Source organism: Miscanthus floridulus, chromosome 2 (genome assembly GCF_019320115.1).
Source record: "Miscanthus floridulus cultivar M001 chromosome 2, ASM1932011v1, whole genome shotgun sequence".
NCBI lineage: Eukaryota > Viridiplantae > Streptophyta > Magnoliopsida > Poales > Poaceae > Miscanthus > Miscanthus floridulus.
The window spans coordinates 119803905-119823031 of NC_089581.1; positions in this window are offsets into that span (position 1 = coordinate 119803905).

Below are 19127 nucleotides of genomic sequence, written 5' to 3' on the forward strand. Positions count from 1 at the left end.
GCATCCTCCTCCGCCTACAAGCTCGCATCTGCTTGAGTAATAAGCTCGCTAAGTCTACCAGTGTCTTCCTCAACCTCCTCCGCCTGCAAGCCCGCCTCCATTAGAGCGATGAGATCACTCAACCTGGCAGTGTCATCCTCATCCTCTTCCCCATCATCGGCCAACACAATCGAAGACTGGACGGTGCGACTAACTCACGCTCTGTGCTCATCTAACTTCTTTTCCTCATACCTTGCACGGGCCACCACTATGGCATAGTCCTCGCTGCATCAAATCCCTTCATGTATAAAATGCAACCAGTTAGCAACACGATTATATTACATTTAAAATCAGGCAACGAAAATTAAAAGGCTTTCAAGCACTCACTGGCACACAATGTGTTGGTGTAGAAAGTGACTAATATGTAAATATTTGTAGTTTTGCCATACGTTGTGATCGGATGTGGCCTAGCACTCAATGACATAGGGTTTATACTGGTTCAGGCAACATGCCCTACATCCAGTTTGAGTCGATCAGTGACTTTATTTCTGAGCCCAGGTGCTCGAAGTTTGCTGTGGGATTACAAACGAGAGGGAGAAAGATGGGGGTGCAAGAGGTCCGGTCAGACTCTGAACCAAAGGGCCGGGAGTGACGAGAGCTCCTACGTACGCTAAGTATTCGAGCGTGCGCTCTATGTAGCTTTATAGTGTCTAAAGCTAGCAGAGGATGAATCAATCATTAGTTGTTCGAATCCTTGAAGAGTCATTCGTGTGTTGATTGATCCTCCTTTGGGGAGTTGTCCATTGATCATATTGGGAGAGAGTCCATCCCCTTTTATAGATGAAGGGGATGGTCTTACAAGTGTATGTGAGAGAGTACATATGCTACTAAGTCTTGTTGCCCACGCCGTTGGGTACAAGATTATTGTAGGCGCCCATAATACTATTTGTGTCAGACGCAAGTGGGAGGTTTTACCATATTCACCATGTATGGCAAATGACAGCGCCCACAACACTATCGATGCTGAAAGGCATGTGGGGGTTTTTACTGTGTTTGCCTAGTATGGGAATTGATGGCGCCCACAACATTGCTTGGGTTTTGACATGCCTGGAAGGTTGTAGGGCGTCTAGCGTAGCCGAGGGATCAGGCGAGGGATCGGGCGAGATGGACTTGCAAACCCAGGCGCTGGGCGCAACCAAGAGATCGAGCAAGATGGACTCGCGGACCCAGGCGTCGGGCTCAGTCGAGGGATCGAGTGAGGGATCAGGTGAGATAGACTCGCGGACCCAGGCGTCGGACGTGCCGAGGGATCAGGCGAGTCAGAGTCACGGATCCAGGTGTTGAACGTGCTGAGGGATCGGGCAAGTCAGAGTCATGGATCCAGGCGCTGGGTGCAACGAGGGATCGGGCGAGTTGGAGTCGTGGATCCAGGCGTTAGACGTGCCGAGGGATCGGGCGAGTCAGAGTCATGGATCTAGGCGCTGGGCGCAACGTGGGATCGAGCGAGTCGGAGTTGTGGACCCAGGCGCTGGGCGCAACCGAGGGACAGCCGAGGGATTAGGCAAGTCGCAGGCGCTGGGCGCAGCCGAGGTCATGCTGAGGTGTTTGGGTGTCCTAAGCCCCCGAACCCCATTGGGCTCGGTAGGGGTCGGTTGAATTTCGTGTGTTACCCCGTCCATAGTTTTCACAACCAGAGGAGCTAAGCTAACGTCGCTTGCCACGATGGCTCGAGTGACGCGCTTGGTGAGCTCGCTAACGGGAGCATTCGAGTGAAATCCGGGTTCATCGTTCATGACGGGTCGGCATAGCCCTCATGTGGCATTCCCTTGCTCCTTAACCCACATCTCGGTAGATGCCCAGGTCATTCTGGAGACCGACCTAGGTGGCCCGCTGGCCTCCTTTCGATGGAGATTCTGTGGGCATGGCTTGAGGTTAGGATTGAATAAGAAGGTTGAGATGACCCATCTACTTCGGAGCAGACTGGGTGAGGGCCACTAGGGCTCATCTATGTTTTCTCCCCTGGCTCTGTTTGACGTGAGGTGGCCTCAATCCCTTTGTGGGCCGACCTTCGAACCTTGGTCGATCGTTTGCTCATGTTGAATGAGGCAACCGCCACTTCGTGACACAATACGGAGCATTGTGATGCATTTAACTGCATATGCGATGCTTCGGATGTATGGGATGAATGAAGGATTTTGTATGAATGAATGTGTGAATGCGTGTATGAATGTATGAATGATAGTAGATGAATGAATGATCATATAAAGAAATAGTGGGGGTTGGTAATGTTACCTTGATGATTTGAGTGATGGGGTTTGAGGATCTCCTATCGGATATGTCCGACCGGGATCCACGCTCGTCGTTCATGACGGAGTCAGCATGGCCCACATGGGGTGTCCATTTGCTCCTTACCTGTCTCTCGGTGTTCGCCTGAGCAGTCCGATCGACTCAGGAAGCCCGTTGGTCTCTCCTGGGTGGAGATCCCATAGTTGGGCCTTTCCAAGTCCCGCCTGGGAAGGTGGAGGGCCACCTAGGGGCGGTTGCGTCTTGTTTCCCACGCCTGGCATGCAGTAGTGGTGGGCCATGCCCAGGCCACATCCTGTCTAACCAGGCACCGTCTCATTGGGTGGGGTGCATCCCATCAGTCAGGGTGTGTCCCGCCGCATCCCATCCGCATTGTATGGGGGAAGAGAGAGGGTTTTTTGTCTTAATCCCTCGCATTTCCCCAACTGCTGCACCTCCTCCTTAAATAGGGGAAGGGAGAAGGCTTTTGTCCTGTTCCTTCACCTACTCCCCATCCATCGCCTCTCCTCCTTCTTCCTTCTCGCCATGAGCATTTGTGTGCCGCGGTGGTTTCTAGGAGAAAAAAGGGGTAGAGTGAGGGAGAGGAGAAACTCATAGAACTGTTCATGAATCTAGAGCGCAATGTCGAGCTGGAGGTCATCTTGTGAGAGTGAGTCAGTGCTGGCCGCTTTCACCAAGAAGGGGCTGCTTCCACCGAAGGAAGTGGCGTACTGGACCCTACGTGGTCTCCTTAATGAGTGGGGCCTGAAGCTGCAGCACCTCAATCCGACTAGGGTGCTGCATGTCACAGGCTTTGTCACCGTCTACGAGGCCTTCTTCGGGATGGAGCCATACGTGGACTCTTTCTAGTGGATCTTCACTAGGCGAGCCTTGTCAGAGGGGAAGCCGCTCAGGACCACGCTGGTGGGGGGTTTCACCCCTGCAGCTGCTCAGGTCGGCCAGTTCATAAGGTTTGATGAGATGTCAAAGACATCCTCTAGCCATGGTGGCCATACTTCGGTAGGCAACGTCCCTATCTAGGAGCTACCCCATCTGTATGGGAAAGTCCAGAGCTCCATGTTCTTCTACTGAGCTTGCTGCTTCAACATTTGCCCGTGGCATGTGTCGTGGCCTTACTTTTGGTGGATGGTTGGGTCTGAACCCTGGTGGTAGTTATGTTTGGTGGCAGTAAACACTCTTGGATGAGGCCCATGAACTTATGAACTTGTTGTGGCACTTGGTGCTTGCCTCCAAAAGACACCTGGACCTGGACTTTTGCCACCATCTGTAGAGGGTATGCCGAAGATTGGAGCACGGACGCCATCCATGCACTCGAGGAAAGCTTGCTGCCACATGCACAATTTGGTGGCCAAGCAAGTCTCCGCATAGTGGGTGATGGAAGCTCGCCGTGCAAGCGTGGCCAAAGGCGTGCGTCAAGAAGACGTTACCCAGCCTATGGATGGAGTGGAGGCTGGGTCGGAAGCTCCATCCAAGCCAAGCGTCGCCTCGTCGGAGGGTGAGCGGCCTTTATCTTTGCCGGTTGTGTCGTCAACCGGTGCCGCCGAGCGGCCATAGTAGAAGTAGCCAGCAGATGTAATAGTTTAAGTTCATGGGGGACCCCCCATGCAAATAGTTGTATTGACGAATACATCAATTTTCGTTTTGTGATGAATTACTTCGTTTGGGGAAGCTTGTCCCATCTGTTCCTTATTTTTACTCTAGCATAGCTCTATTTTTATTCTTTCTTTTTTGCACCTACCCATTCGTCCTATAGGTTGCAACCTTAAGAGCCCCAGCGTGGCCTACGAGGCTCAGCTGCTCGTAACCGTAGGTAGAGGCGGGGTGCGATCGGTCATAATGTTGAAGCAAAGTTACGTAAGATAATTAAAGGAATGGACTACCCTTTTGTTCGGGTAAAAATGTATTTACCATATGATAGTAAAAAAGAGGTGGTATTGCACCCTCTTGGAGCCCCTGAGCGACCCGGGCCAAAAGTGTTCGGGCCGGGGTGCTTTGTAGGAGTGAACGTTGAATGAAAAAATGGTAAGACCGAATTTTTAAGGGAAGAAACGACGTAACTGTTCGATGTTCCAAGTGTTGGTGAGAACATCGCCGTTGTCGTCCTTTAGTCGGTAGGTGCCCAGTCGGATAACTTCGGTCACCGTATAGGGTCCTTCCCATGGCGGAGAGAGTTTGTGCTTCTCCTTGGTCGACTAGGTCCTTCGAAGCATGAGGTCTCTGACCTCGAGGATCCTTCCTCTGATTTTCCTCTCGTGGTACCTGCGGAGGGTCTGCTCGTAGCGAGCGGAGCGGATGATGGTCGTCTCGTGGGCCTCCTCGAGCAGGTCGACTATGTCTTGCTGAGCCTCTGTGGCTCGGTCATGGTCGAAAGCCTTCACTCTTGGGGTGCCGTGGTCGAGGTCGAAGGGCAGCACTGCTTCAGCTCCGTAGGCCAGGAAGAAGGGTGTAAACCCTATGGATCGGTTTGGGGTCATTCTTAGGCTCTAGAGGATCGCTGGGACCTCTACAACCCATCGCCCGACGTACTTGTTGAGTCAGTCGAAGATGCGTGGCTTAAGTCCTTGGAGGACCATGCCATTGGCATGCTCAACCTAACCGTTAGTACATGGATGTCCGATCGAGGCCCAGTTGATCCTGATGCCATATCCATCACTAAAGTCCAGGAACTTCTTCCTGGTGAAGTTAGTCTCGTGGTCAGTGATGATACAGTTAGGAATGCTGAACCGATAGATGATGTCGAGGAAGAATTTGACCACCTCTTCTGAGTGGATGTTGGTGATGGGCTTCGCCTCTATCCACTTGGTGAATTTGTCCACTGCTACGAGTTGGTGAGTGAAGCCACCCGGGCCCTTTTTGAGGGGTCCTACCATGTCGAGGCCCTAGACCGCGAATGGCCAGGTGATGGGGATGGTTTAGAGCTCATGTGCCAGCAAATGAGTTTGCTGAGCGTAGAACTAGCATCCCTCGCAACTGCGGATGACATCCTCTGCATCTCATAGTGCGGTGGGCCAGTAAAAACCTTGGTGAAAGGCTTTTCTGACTAGTGACCTCAGGGTCGTGTGATGTCCGTATATTCTGGCATGGACCTCGAGGAGGAGTTGTTTCCCTTGGTTGGTAGGGATGCACTTCATGAGTACCCCGAATGGACTTCGCTTGTAGAGTTCATCACTGATGGCGACGAATGTCTTGGCGCATCGAGCGATCCATCGAGCTTTAGTCCTTTCAGGTGGGAGAACCTTCTCGAGGAGGTAGGCGAGTAGCGGCGCTCGCCAGTCGATTTGATCGAGTGCCAACATGGCGACATCGGCGGGCGATGTTGTCATGGAGGCACTGGGGTCAGAGCCCCCGAGCGCCGGTTTGGCGTTGGGGTCGGAGCCCCCGAGCGCTGGGTTGGTGTCAGGGTGTGTCTGGATCGGACCTTCTAGGATGTGGGCGGACGGCTCATTGAGGTCGTTGATGAAGACCCCGCTCAGAGATAGATCCTGCCTAGAGGCCAATTTTGCAAGAAAATCGGTGGCCTCATTGTCCTTTCGAGGGATGTGTTGCAGCTTGATCCTCTAGAATTTGTCCTCGAGCTTGCGCACCTCTTGGTAGTATGCTGCCATGAGGGGGCATTTGTAGGAGGACTCCTTCATGACCTAGTCGACGACCAGCTCCGAGTCGCCGTGAATGTAGAGTCACGTAACGCCAAGCTCGATGGCGATGCATAGTCTGTTGATGAGGGCCTCATACTCCACGGTGTTGTTTGAGGCTAAAAAGTGGAGGCGGATGGCGTAGCAGAGCCTACTCCCATTTGGGGAGATCAGAACCACTCTAGCCCCCGAGTCAGGCACCATGACGGACCCGTCGAAGAACATCATCTAGTACTTGTGGGTGACGTCTAGGGTCGATAGCTAGACACTCCGTCCATTTGGCGATAAAATCCATGAGAGCCTATGACTTAATAGCGGTATAGGGGATATACCTAATGTTGTGGCCCATGAGTTCGAGTGCCCACTTAGAGATCTATCCCACAGCATCGTGGTTGCGGACGATGTCCCCAAGCGGGTATAAAGTGACGACCATGACTTCGTGGTCAGTGAAGTAGTGCATGAGCTTCTAGGTCGCCATCAGCACGGCGTATAGGAGTTTTTGCACTTGGAGGTACCGGTCCTTGGGTCGGTGAGTACCTCCTCGATGAAGTATATGGGTCATTGGGACTTAAGGTGGTGTCCCAGCTCCTCCCTTTCGATGACCAGGGCAGCGCTCACCATGTGGTTGCTTGCCGTGACGTAGAGGAGGAGGGGTTCTCCCTGTTCGGGAGCGACGAGGATTGGGGCCAACGTCAATGACATTTTGAGGCTATCCAAAGCCTGCTGCGCTTCCATAGTCTAGATGAAGATGTCTGTTCTTTTGAGAAGCTTGTAGAGAGGCATCCCTTGCTCACCGAGCCGAGAGATGAACCGGCTCAGGGTGACCAAATAGTCGGTGAGCCTTTGTACACCCTTGATGTTGTGTATAGAGCCCATGTTGGAGATGGCCATGATCTTTTTGGGGTTGGCCTCGATACCGCGTTCGGACATGATGTATCCAAGCAGCTTCCCCTTCAAAACCCCAAAAACACATTTTTTGGGATTCAATTTGATGTTGAACCTTCAGAGGTTCGTGAATGTCGTGGCCAAGTTTGCGATCAGGTCGCAAGCTTGAGCCATTTTGACCACTATGTCGTCGACGTAGACGGCGATGGTTGGTTTTGGTTGGTTGACTTGATTAGGTTGGTCGAGCGGGTCGATTTGATCGGTGAAGCATTGCTGCATGCACCGTTGATAGGTGGTGCCAGTGTTCTTCAGGCCAAAAGGCATGGTTACATAGCAGTACGAACCATACGGGGTGATGAACAAGGTTGCGAGCTGATCAGATTCTTTCATCGTGATCTGGTGATAGCCTGAGTATGCATCTAGAAAGGAGAGGATCTCGCATCCAGAGGTGGAGTCGACTATCTGATCTATGCGCAGCAAAGGAAATGATCCTTTGGACACGCTTTGTTGAGGCCAGTATAATCAACGCACATTCTCCATTTCCCGGTCTTCTTTTTAACAAGAATAGGATTGGCAAGCCAGTCGGAGTGGAATACCACGCTGATGAATCTGGCTGCTAGGAGTTTGGCGACCTCCTCGCCTATGGCCCTATGCCTCTCGTCGTCAAAGCGGCGCAGGTGTTGCTTGGCCAGCTTTGAGCCCGATATGAGGCATAGTGCGTGCTCGGTGATGTCCCATGGTATGCCCGGCATGTCAGATGGTTTCCATGAGAAGACATCGTGATTGGCGTGCTAGAAGTCAACGAGCTCGCATTCCTATTTGGCCGAGAGCTGGGTCCCAATCCGCACCGTCTTGGTTGGGTCAGTGGGGTCAATCCCCACCACCTTAGTTTTCTCGAGTGGGCGGAAGGATGTTGAGGAGGTTGGTTTGCTGCAGTCCGGGACTGCTGGGGTCGATGACTCCCCGAGCCACGGGAGCTCGGATGAGTTGATGATGGTAGTGGCGAGCTCGAAATGCTCGCAGTCGCACATGAAGGCGTGCAAGAAGGTGCTACCCACAGTGATGATGTCGTTTGGTCCCAGCATCTTCAGGTAGGTGTAGTTGGGGACCGCCATGAACTTGGCATAGCATGGCTACTCCAAGATGACATGGTAAGACCTCGAGAAGTCTACCACCTCGAAGGTAAGCACCTCTGAGCGGAAGTTGGTTCGGTCACCAAACGTGATGGGCAGGTCGATTTGCTCGAGTGGGTATGCCTACGCTCTCGGGATCACGTCGTGGAAGGGAGAGCTCGCTGGTCGGAGCTCCGACCAGGGGATGTGCATGGTGTCGAGGGTGTCGACATAGAGGATGTTGAGGCCGCTGCCTTTGTCCATCAGCACCTTGATGAGGCGCTTCTTGCGGACGATGGGGTCGACGATGAGTGGGTAGCGTCCTGGTCTGGTGACATGGGATGGATGGTCCCTCTGATCAAAAGTGATCGGAGATTCCGACCAACGAAGGAAGGAGGGGACCGCCGTTTTAGCAACGCACGCCCCTTGGTAGCGCACTTTGTGCTGATGCTTGGAGTAGACGACATCGGATCCCCTGAAGATCATGATGCATTCCTCGGGGTTGGGGAAGCCATCCCCATCCTTGCCCACCATGCCTCCTTTCTTAGCTATTGCCTCCTTGCCTTTTCCTTCTTTTGGCCCACCGGCCTATCGTAGGAAACGCTTGAGGAGCTCACAGTCCTTGTAGAGGTGCTTGATGGGGTAAGCATGGTTGGTGCATGGGCTATCCATGAGCTTGTCGAAGTTGTCAGGTAGGCCCTGCTAGGGCTGCTTGCCCACGCGATCAGCTGCGGTGACCAATGTGGGATTGGCCATTCAGCGCCAATCCTTCTTGTTCTTTTTGCCCCTCTACGTAGAGGGGCCCTTGTCTCGGTCCTCGCACTTGGCCTTGCCTTTGTCCTGGCCTCTGTTGAAGACCACTCCGACCACCTCCATGCCAGAGCTTCAGGCATCCAAGCTTGTGGATCAGGGACTCATAGGTTGTCCTAGAGAGGAATGCGCTGATGACGTCTGTGTTGATGACATCAAGAAGAGAGTTGCACCGCTTTGAGAACCTGTGGATGTAATCCCACAGGGACTCATTGGGCTCCTGCTGGCAGCTCTTGAGGTCCCAGGAGTTCCCAAGGTAGACATATGTCCTCTGGAAGTTCCCAATCGCGGATGCTGTCGTGCGGGAGGAATTCGAGCCACACTCGAACATGTTCCCCCATGCAAATAGGGAGGTACTAAATGATGAAGTGATCATCATCCACTCCTCTGGCTTGGTAGGCGAGCTGGAAGTCTTCGAGCCATATACCGAGATTCATCTCCTCGGTATATTTGGCAATGTTGGTCGGCGGTCAGAAGCGCTGTGGGAACAGCGCTCTCTGGATGCGTCGGCCAAAGGCCCGTGGTCCCAGGCCATCTAGGCTAGGACTCCAGTCATCTGGCCGATGACCATGCCTAGGGTGCGTTTCACCGCTCCCATCGATGGTTCGGCCAGGGTCTGTGTCGCCAGCCCTTACTACCGCCTGATGGACGTCATCATCATGCCGAAGCCAACGCCGGTTGCTGATTATGCTACGAGCATCTCAGTTCGACCTAAGGCATTCACTCACAAGTGGCCAATGTGGAGCGGGCACTAGGTCAGGTCGTGGTGTAGCTGCGACCTCCTGTTCTACGCCTGGTGGCTGCAGCGGCGAGCAGATGGAGCGATTCATCTGGTGCATCCCCACTCCCCTAGTGGGGAGAGAGGCCGTGAGTCAGTGGCATGATGTGAAGCTCTCCGCCTACTGAACGACGGTGGTTTCCACCAAGGCCCGGAGGTTCTGGTGGATCGCCTTCTCCTAGGGGTTGTCTGGCTTAGGAAGGCCACGTAGGAGCATCACCGCCGCGGTGATGTTCTGGCCAGCCCGAGCGAACTATGGGGGATCGTTCCCCCCATCGATGATATTGCGCTGGACCTAGCGGGTGTGACCCTGGGCGTAGCTCACTGGGTTACACGCATGGGGCGCATCGTGGTGCGTCGAGCGCGCCAGCGCAGGTGGTGTCTGGTTTTGCCTCCTTTGTCATAGCTCGTCGCCGTGCTCCTAGGCACATGCGAGGGCATCCACGCGAGGGTCCGGAGGGGTGTGGGTCTATAGAGACTCTGCCACCACCTATGGCTATCCTAGAGCATCCGCTATAGCACACTCCAAGGATAGAGGGTGGCTAGGTGCCATGACATCGCTGATGCTGGAGCCGTCGCTCTCAACATCATCATCCATGAGGTCATGAAAAGAGGCGGGAGCATAGCTCGCCATCCCCATGAATTCAGATGCGAGAGAGGGTGTCGCCAGCATCCTTCGGAGCCCCCAGGCGTACGTGTCCATGAGGGATGTGAGGTCATAGGGGAACCAGTCGCATGGCAGTCGTTGTAGGGACAACGGGGTCCCTCTGGAGATCTGGCGGAAAAAAGTAAATAGCAAGTAAATAACAGTACGTACATAACTCACAGTGGGGTTTGAGCCTAGCATAGGCCCAGAGCGAAGCACAGCCGCCTCGTCGTCGAGGTTGCCGGGAGTCCTGGAGCCGACAGAGGATGTGCCTCCTCCAACAGGCGCTGGAACAAGTGCCTCCTAGCGGAGGTGTAGTACACCAAGCCAGTCAGCGATGAAGTCTAGGCTTCCAAAGAGGAAGGCCTGGGACAGCACAAAGATAGGAGGAACCCATGAGCCCGCCATGGCGAAGATGGTAGAAAAGTGGGCCATCTGATGACCAAAAGTGTGAACGTACGGCGTCTTCCCCCGGGAACGGCGCCAACTGTTGGTGCAAAAAGTGACCAACACATAAATATTTATAGTTTTGCCATATGTTGTGATTGAATGTGGCCTAGCACTCAATGACATAGGGTTTATACTAGTTCAGGCAACATGCCCTACGTCCAGTTCGAGTCGGTCAGTGACTTTATTCCTGAGTCCAGGTGCTCGAAGTTTGCTGTGGGGTTACAAACGAGAGGGAGGAAGATGGGGGTGCAAGAGGCCTGGTCGGACTCTGAACTGAAGGGCCAAGAGTGACAGGAGCTCCTACATGCGCTAAGTATTCGAGCGTGCGCTCTATGTAGATTTAGAGTGTCTAAAGCTAGCAGAGGATGAATCGATCGTTGGTTGTTTGAATCCTTGAAGAGTCGTTCGTGTGTTGATTGATCCTCCTTTGGGGAGTTGTCCACTGATCGTATTGGGAGAGAGCACATCCCCTTTTATAGATGAAGGGGATGGTCATACAAGTGTGTGTGAGAGAGAGTACGTATGCTACTAAGTCTTATTGCCCACGCCGTTGGGTACAAGATTATTGTAGGTGCCCATAACACTATTTGTGTCAGACGCAAGTGGGAGGTTTTACCGTATTCACCATGTATGGCAAATGACGGCGCCCACAACACTGTCGATACCCAAAGGCATGTGGGGGGTTTATCGTGTTCGCCTGGTATGGGAATTGATGGCACCCATAACACTGTAGGGCAAACGTCGATGCCCACAACACTACTTGGGTTCTGACATGCCTAGAAGGTTGCAGGGCACCCTTCTGACATGTTCTGTCGGTACTGTCCTATAGGTGTATAGGGTACGGTTCTTGGTTTTGTGGTTGACTTGAGCGCCATGCCTTACCTGCTCTGTCTATTTCTTGGGTCCTCACCGAGCGGGCGTCCTCGGTTGGTTGGTCCTAGTCGGCTCCAATTGCGCCAGTCGGAGAAGAGCTATAAGCAGAGTTTCGGTGTATCCTCGATCGGAGACGCAGGTCGGAGTCAGAAGTGGCGTTTGGCCAGGCCTTCCGGTCAGAGAAGCGGGTCAGAGTTGGAAGCGAGCGTCGTTCTTCTTTGGCCAGGCCTTTCGGTCAGAGAGGTGGGCTGGAGTCAGAAGCGAGCGTTGTTCCTCCTTGGCTAGGCCTTCCGATCGGAGAGGTGGGCCAGAGTCGGAAGTGAGGCCTTTTGGTCGAAGAGGTGGACCAGAGTCGGAAGCGAGCGTTGTTCCTCCTAGCCATGCCTTTCGGTCAGAGAATGGATCGCCCTTCTGGCCTATCATGAGGTATTGAAAGGTCCTAATATGGCTAGAGGGGGGGGGGGTGAATAGCCTATTTAAAAATCTACAAACCGACTAGAGCAATTTGATTAGTATAACAAATAGCGAAATGCAAACTTGCTCTAGCTCTACAAGGGTTGCAAGCCACCTATCCAACAATTCTAATTGTTATGATCACTAGGCACACAATTTACTAGGTCACTACTCACTAAGAGCTCTCACAATTGCTACACTAAAGAGCTCCACTAGATGAACCTAATCCACAAAGCAAGCTCTCAATTCTAGCTACACTAAAGAGCTTGTTACAGCTAGTTTGTGAAAATGTAAATGAGTAAGTGAGGTGATTATACCGCCATATAGAGGAGTGAACCAATCACAATATGAATACTTTATCAATCACCGAGAGAATACCAAAGGGCAAGAGACAATCAATTTTCTCCTGAGGTTCACGTGCTTGCCAACACGCTACGTCCCCATTGTGTCGACCAACACCTGGTGGTTCGGTGGCTAAGAGGTGTTGCACGAACCTCATCCACACAATTGGACACCGCAAGAACCTACCCACAAGTGAGGTAACTCAATGACACGAGCAATCCACTAGAGTTACCTTTTGGTGCTCCGCCGGGGAAGGTACAAACCCCCTCACAATCACCGGAGATGGCCACGAATAATCACCAACTCGTGCCAATCCTCCTCCGCTGCTCCAAGCCGTCTAGGTGGTGGCAACCACCAAGAGCAACAAGCGAATCCTATAGCAAAACACGAACACCAAGTGCCTCTAGATGCAATCACTCAAGCAATGCACTTGGATTCTCTCCCAATCTCACAAAGATGATGAATCAATGATGGAGATGAGTGGGAGGGCTTTGGCTAAGCTCACAAGGTTGCTATGTCAATGCAAATGGCCAAGAGAGTGAGCTTGAGCTGGCCATGGGGCTTAAATAGAAGCCCCCATGAAATAGAGCCGTTGTACCCCTTCACTGGGCATAACACGGGGTGACCGAACGCTCCGGTCCAAATGACCGGACGTTGGACCTCAGTGTTCGGTCACGTGATGTGTGCCACGTATCCCTCTGCATTCAACTGGAGCCGCCTAATCTCAATGGTCAAGTGATGACCGGACGCGCTGCTATGAAGTGATCGGACACTGGACCTCAGCATCCGGTCGTTTCCTGTAAGGTCCCATTCGTGCAAAATCACGACTTGACGCGTCCGGTCATGCTCGACCAGACACACCCAGCGTCTGCTCACACAACGTCATCATACGTTAGACTAACCGGACTCAGGCCCTGAGCGTCTGGTCAGTTTCTACGCCAGCGTCTAGTCATAAGACCGAAGCAGCGCGCCCTCTGTTGCTACTGACCGGATGCATCGGTCGAACCGAGACCAGCGTCCGGTCACTTATAGTGACCTTCGTCTTTTCTATATAGGGCGTCGGTGGCACCGTCGGACTGTCTGCACTCTACGGGCGGACACTCCGCTGGTGAAGTTTCTTACCCTTGCTCAAATGTGCCAACCACCAAGTGTATCACCTTGCGCACATGTGTGTTAGCGTATTTTCACAAACATTTTTAAGGGTGTTAGCACTCCACTAGATCCTAAATGTATATGCAATGAGTTAGAGCATCTAGTGGCACTTTGATAACCGCATTTCGATACGAGTTTCACCCCTCTTAATAGTACGGCTATCGATCCTAAATGTGATCACACTCACTAAGTGTCTCGATCACCAAAACAAAATGACTCCTACTATTTATACCTTAGCCTTGAGCCTTTTGTTTTTCTTTCTTCGTTTCCAAGTTCAAGCATTTGATCATCACTAAGCCATCACCATCACCATGATCTTTACCATTTCTTCATTACTTGGAGTAGTGCTGCCTATCTCATAATCACTTTGATAAACTAGGTTAGCACTTAGGGTTTCATCAATTAACCAAAACCAAACTAGAGCTTTCAATCTCCCCCTTTTTGGTAATTGATGACAACCCTTACACAAAGATATGAATTAAAATTTAATTGAATCCATGTTGCTTGCCCAAGCATATTTACCATGTGTAAAAGAATATGGACAAGTTTCATGAACTCCAAATGGTAGCGATTGCTCCCCCTACATATGTGCTAAGAGTTTGGATTGTAGCTTGCACATATGCTTAGATAGGAAATATAGGAGACAATTTCTACCAAATGATGCTAAGGTATAAGAGATGGACCTTTGAAGCGTGATACCAATCGAAGTGCACCAATATACCATCCTTAGCACCATTGGTAACTAGACATACATAAAAACTAGAATACCCCATGAGATCAACATTACAAACAAGGGTCTAGTTTCCATAGAATGAACATAAGTCTAGTTACTTTAGCCTATGCATGCTAGTTTCTCATTTCATCATTCAAGCCTATAACTAGCATACACCACACAAGCATGGATATTGAAATTTAAGACTTGTACCATGCAAGCAAATATGCACATTCAAATACAACATTCAAGTTTATGAGCTTGCTCCCCCTACTTGTGTGCATTTTTTATTGATCCCCTTACAATGTCATTTCATTTGCTTGCTCCTCCTATCTTACTATCTTTGTGAATTTCTCTCCTCCTTTGTAACACCTCGGGTGTTAGCCTTGCATAACTTGACTTGCATAACATGAGCATGATCATCAAGCATTCATAAACAAGCATTTACAATTGAAACATTGGATTGAAACATCTGCAACGTTTGCTTGTTATCGCATGTTTCTTAAACATATGCAATTTTTCTCGTTATTTCATGTCTCCATGTATCTATGCATATGATCATGAGTGGACACATGTACTTGGTGGATGTGAGTCACACAAACATATAGCAACACCTAGGTTAAGCAAGTAGGACTTTGTTAATGGTCACATTTCATGAACCAACACTTAAGCTTCATGTGATTACACTAGCTAGCCCTATGAGTGACTACTACATGAAATGATTGAATGACCTTGCAAATGGCTTAAACATGTTTAGAGTATCATTATGAACAACTTTGATATTCATGGTTAGGGGTAATTAGGTCATTAAGCCATGATTTGAAGTGTATCATCATTTAAAAGTGACATGTTTGACCAAGTTTGAACTAGGTGTTAGAGACCTTGCATGGAGGAGATCACTAAAGCAAAGTTGTAGTATTTGACATAAGGAACAACTTTTATTTTTGGGTCATTGACTGATTTAGCTCCTAACATGCTTGAATTGAGATCACAAAAATCAGCAAAATCAACATTTCAACACTTAAGAAATTTTCAAAGTCTTTGTTCGACTGACAGCCTGACAAACCCAACTTGGTGATGACATTACTCGTTATTGGTTGAGAATTAGAGCATGATCTTTGAACAAGAATTGTAGAGGGCACTTAGGGCTACAAATTTTGTTTTGGGATCATTCACTGGTTTGCTTTGCATCGAGAGAAAATTCGAACGAAAAACTCGTCGTCAGGCTCGGCTTTGCTTAACTGAATGAACTGATTGGAGAGCTTCAGTGGCCGATCGGTTCAGACCTTGGCCACCGCATGGACGCGAGGTTGGCCGCGCATCGCCGGTGCCCTGCCCAGCGTGGCAGAGCCTGGCCAGAGAGCGCGTTTAAGTCGCCTGTGCTCGCCCGCTCCATCCCGTGCTCCATTTTCTTTTCTCGGCTCCTCCTTCGCTGGCCAAAGCACCACCGCAGCCGCCGAGCACCTCCTCGCCTCCGCCGTCGCCATAGCCGCGCCAAGCCTTGCTGAGCTACCCATTCATCACCACAGCGGCACCACCGTCACCCCAGCAGCTCACCGCCTCCACTAGTGCCCACTGCCGGTGCTTGGTAAGCCACAGCAACGCGCACGAGCTCACCGGAGCTCCGCCGCTAGCCCCGTCACCGTGGCCACGTCGCCACCGACCACCCCAAGCCACGATAGGGCGCTAGCTAGGTCCGCCGTAGCTTGGTGATGCTCGGTGTAGCATTCGATCGAGATGCCGTAGTCTCCACCGGCGCCTCGCCGTCGTCCAGCGCCACCTCTCCACCATGAGCACCGCCGCCATTGCTAGCACCGACGAGCAGTCCCACCAAGTAGATGGTTGTGTGCGCAAAGTCGAGTAGAACATCTGGTGAAGATGTCACCGCCGGCGAACTCACCGCCGTTGAGTTCTGGCCGCGCCAATAGAGTAGCGCCGCCGACCCTGTTTTCGTCTCGATGACATGTGGGGTCCCCTGACCAGCGGGTCCCACCGGTCAGCGACTCTATAGTTGAAAGATAGTTCATTTGATTCCAGTTTTTGAATTCTTTTGTGATTTTTATATCTTCAATTTGGTAGCTTCAAAAATTGTAAAATAAATTTGTTAGTGTTCCTTAGGAAGTGTAGTATTTAGGAAAAATATGTTCTTAACATTTACAGTAGAAATTTTGGAAAATTTAAATAGAGATTTGCAATGTGTTTTTGAATGTATGCAAACTTGTTTATTTTATATCTAGAGTTCCTGTGCTCCAAAAATTATGAAATTTTTGTGGTAAGCTATTCTTATCATGTATGAACTCTGGTAAAAATTTGAGGATCAGTGCATCTGTAGATTTGTAGTTATAGATTTTTATTTTATAATTAGGAGATCCTTGTGTGAATTTTTATAAATTATTTAGGAATCCAATATTCATGAAATTTGTTGGAGGTTATCCTATTAGTATATGGATGCTAAGAAAAATAGGAAATCTGTTGCTTGACACTTTTCAATAGGGTTTTCTATTTATGCTATTTCAAGCCTTGCTGCCTTGTCATTTTTGTATAGGATGTTCTACTTGGCAAAATGGCATGAAATTTTTACAGTAGTCTATTGGTAGCACTAGTAAGCCACTGTAATTTTCTGAGAATTTATGATGCACATTTGGTATATGTTTATTATTTAACCTAAATATCTAAATAAAATAATAAAGGCATTTAAATAAATAGTTTAGGGCTTCACCATTATATTATCTTAAATGTATTTGGTATGCTTAAACTGTTGGTAGACTTTATGTTGTCAAATTATGAGTGATTACATGAAGTAGAAGTATCGTTGCGTTCAAATGCAAATTTAAAAGGATTCCGGACAGATTCTGTAGTTGGATAAGTTGCATGATAGGGATGATATTTGCTGTAAAAGTGGTTAATAACAAAGTTGTAGATAATTTGATAAGCTTTCCAGAAAGTCTAGGATCACTGTATTTGGATTAGTAGAACTCCAGTTATGAGTGAAACAAATAACTGCTGTTTTGTGAATATAGTAGATGCATTGTGGAAGTAGGAATTAAATAATCGAGAAGAGATATGCACCTACTCAATAAACATGATGCACTTGTTAACATATATGCATTCGTAATACTTATGCCATGTTCATGCATCTAGGATCGGATGAAGAGATAACGTTGCTGGAATTCGAAGAAGCAGAGGAAGGGGACCAGTAGGAGAATCCGCAAGCCGCAGCTCCCAAAGGCGTGGAGCAAAATCCTGAAGAGCTTCCGGAGTGTCCTGACCACCGCCCCACTTCCTTTCTACGAGGCAAGCCTCAGAGCATTCTAAGTCTCCCAGTATTTTACAAATGTTTATTTAAGTACTTATGATCGATGCATTAGGTTATAAGAGTTGAATGGAACCACTTGATGCATATAAATTCCTTGTCCAGATATTACACCTTTAACCGGTATAGGTCTAGGATCGAATATATGCTTAGCCATGCTTAGACCGGTAGAAGTCGGGTGATGTCCTATCACCTGCGAGATATAGGTGGATACCAGAGCACGGTTGGCTATAATTGCTATCGTGGAACAGAACCATGGGGTAAAAGAAAATCGAGACCGGGCGGGATGAGGATAGAGAAGCAACAAGACATGGAGGTCTTGGGTGTGGATCTATCCCTATCTGTGTCGACTAAGGACCGTACCGTTGTTGGCGCTTCTGACAAGATTGAACGCATGCCTCTCACTTAGCTGGCCGGATAACTCATTCCGACCGCGAAGCCGAGTAATTCAACGCAGGCCGGGACCCATTCTGTTGTGCGCTCCTTCCAGGGAACGATCAGACTGAGCCCAAGGGCAGGCTAGGCCTGAACGTCCTGGCATCTGGTGTTCTAGATTGTGCGGCGTGGTACAGACTCGTGAAATGTGTACCTAAGTTGTACCAAAGGTGACCTAAAGCTATCGTGGCTGGTAGACCTGGGTTTGTGTTAGGAATAAATTCTCAGCTGGTTGAAATCGATTCGAATCGCCGTCTCTCCCGGATAGTGAGAAACTTGGCTAGTCCCAACATCGTAGTAACTGTGTTATGGAACATGATGGTTCGGATGAATATGGAATTACAATACCTGCTATGGTTACTATTGTATGCTTTTAAATGGATATACCACATGATTGGCACAGGATAGTTGCTAATCTAGAAATGGATAGTTATAATTAACTTAATAAAGGAATCGTAATTATACAATGAGTCAATTGCCTTTATGTAAAATATTGTCAAGTTACGTCCACTTATACAGCCTTGCATAATCCTTGGAGTCATTTTATTTCTGGTTCATGACGGGTAAGTCTAGCTGAGTACCTTCTCGTACTCAGGGTTTTATTTCCCATTGTTGCAGATGGCACTGTGTATCATGGTTATTGCAAGAGTTGCTTCTATCCCGCCGTGGATGAGGAGTAAGCCTTGGGCAGGCTTCTTTATTAATCCCTATCCTTGCTTTTGTGGACCGTGATCCTACTTGGCACTGTATTAAACTATATTGGAAACTTTACTTTCGAACTTAATTGCTTCCGCTTTATCTATCAAACTCGGTTTGTAATAACTTTTATTCGTACTCTGATGGAGAAATGTATCTGTGAACTTTATATAATATGTGGCATGTATGTTGAATTATGTACGATCTTGGTTATTGTAAATCGTTTATCGAGACCCGTCGTGGTACTCGATGGACTACCGGGTTTATATGGGTTCAAGTATGACAGTGCGACCGCTTGCGGGCTGCCATTGTACTTGTACTCTTATAAATTGGTTGGTTCTGCGATAGCTGGTATCAGAGCAAGGTTCAACGTTAATTGTCACATGTGTAATTAAAACAAAAGTTTTTGTTTTCCAAAAACCCTTCTCTAACAACTAATAGTTATATTAATAGGTATTTGAAATCTAAAGTGTGCCAACGATCACTTTCCTTATGCCCAAATTAAGGACTATTAGGTGGCTATTTAAGTACTAACATGGGGGTTTTTACTTCGTC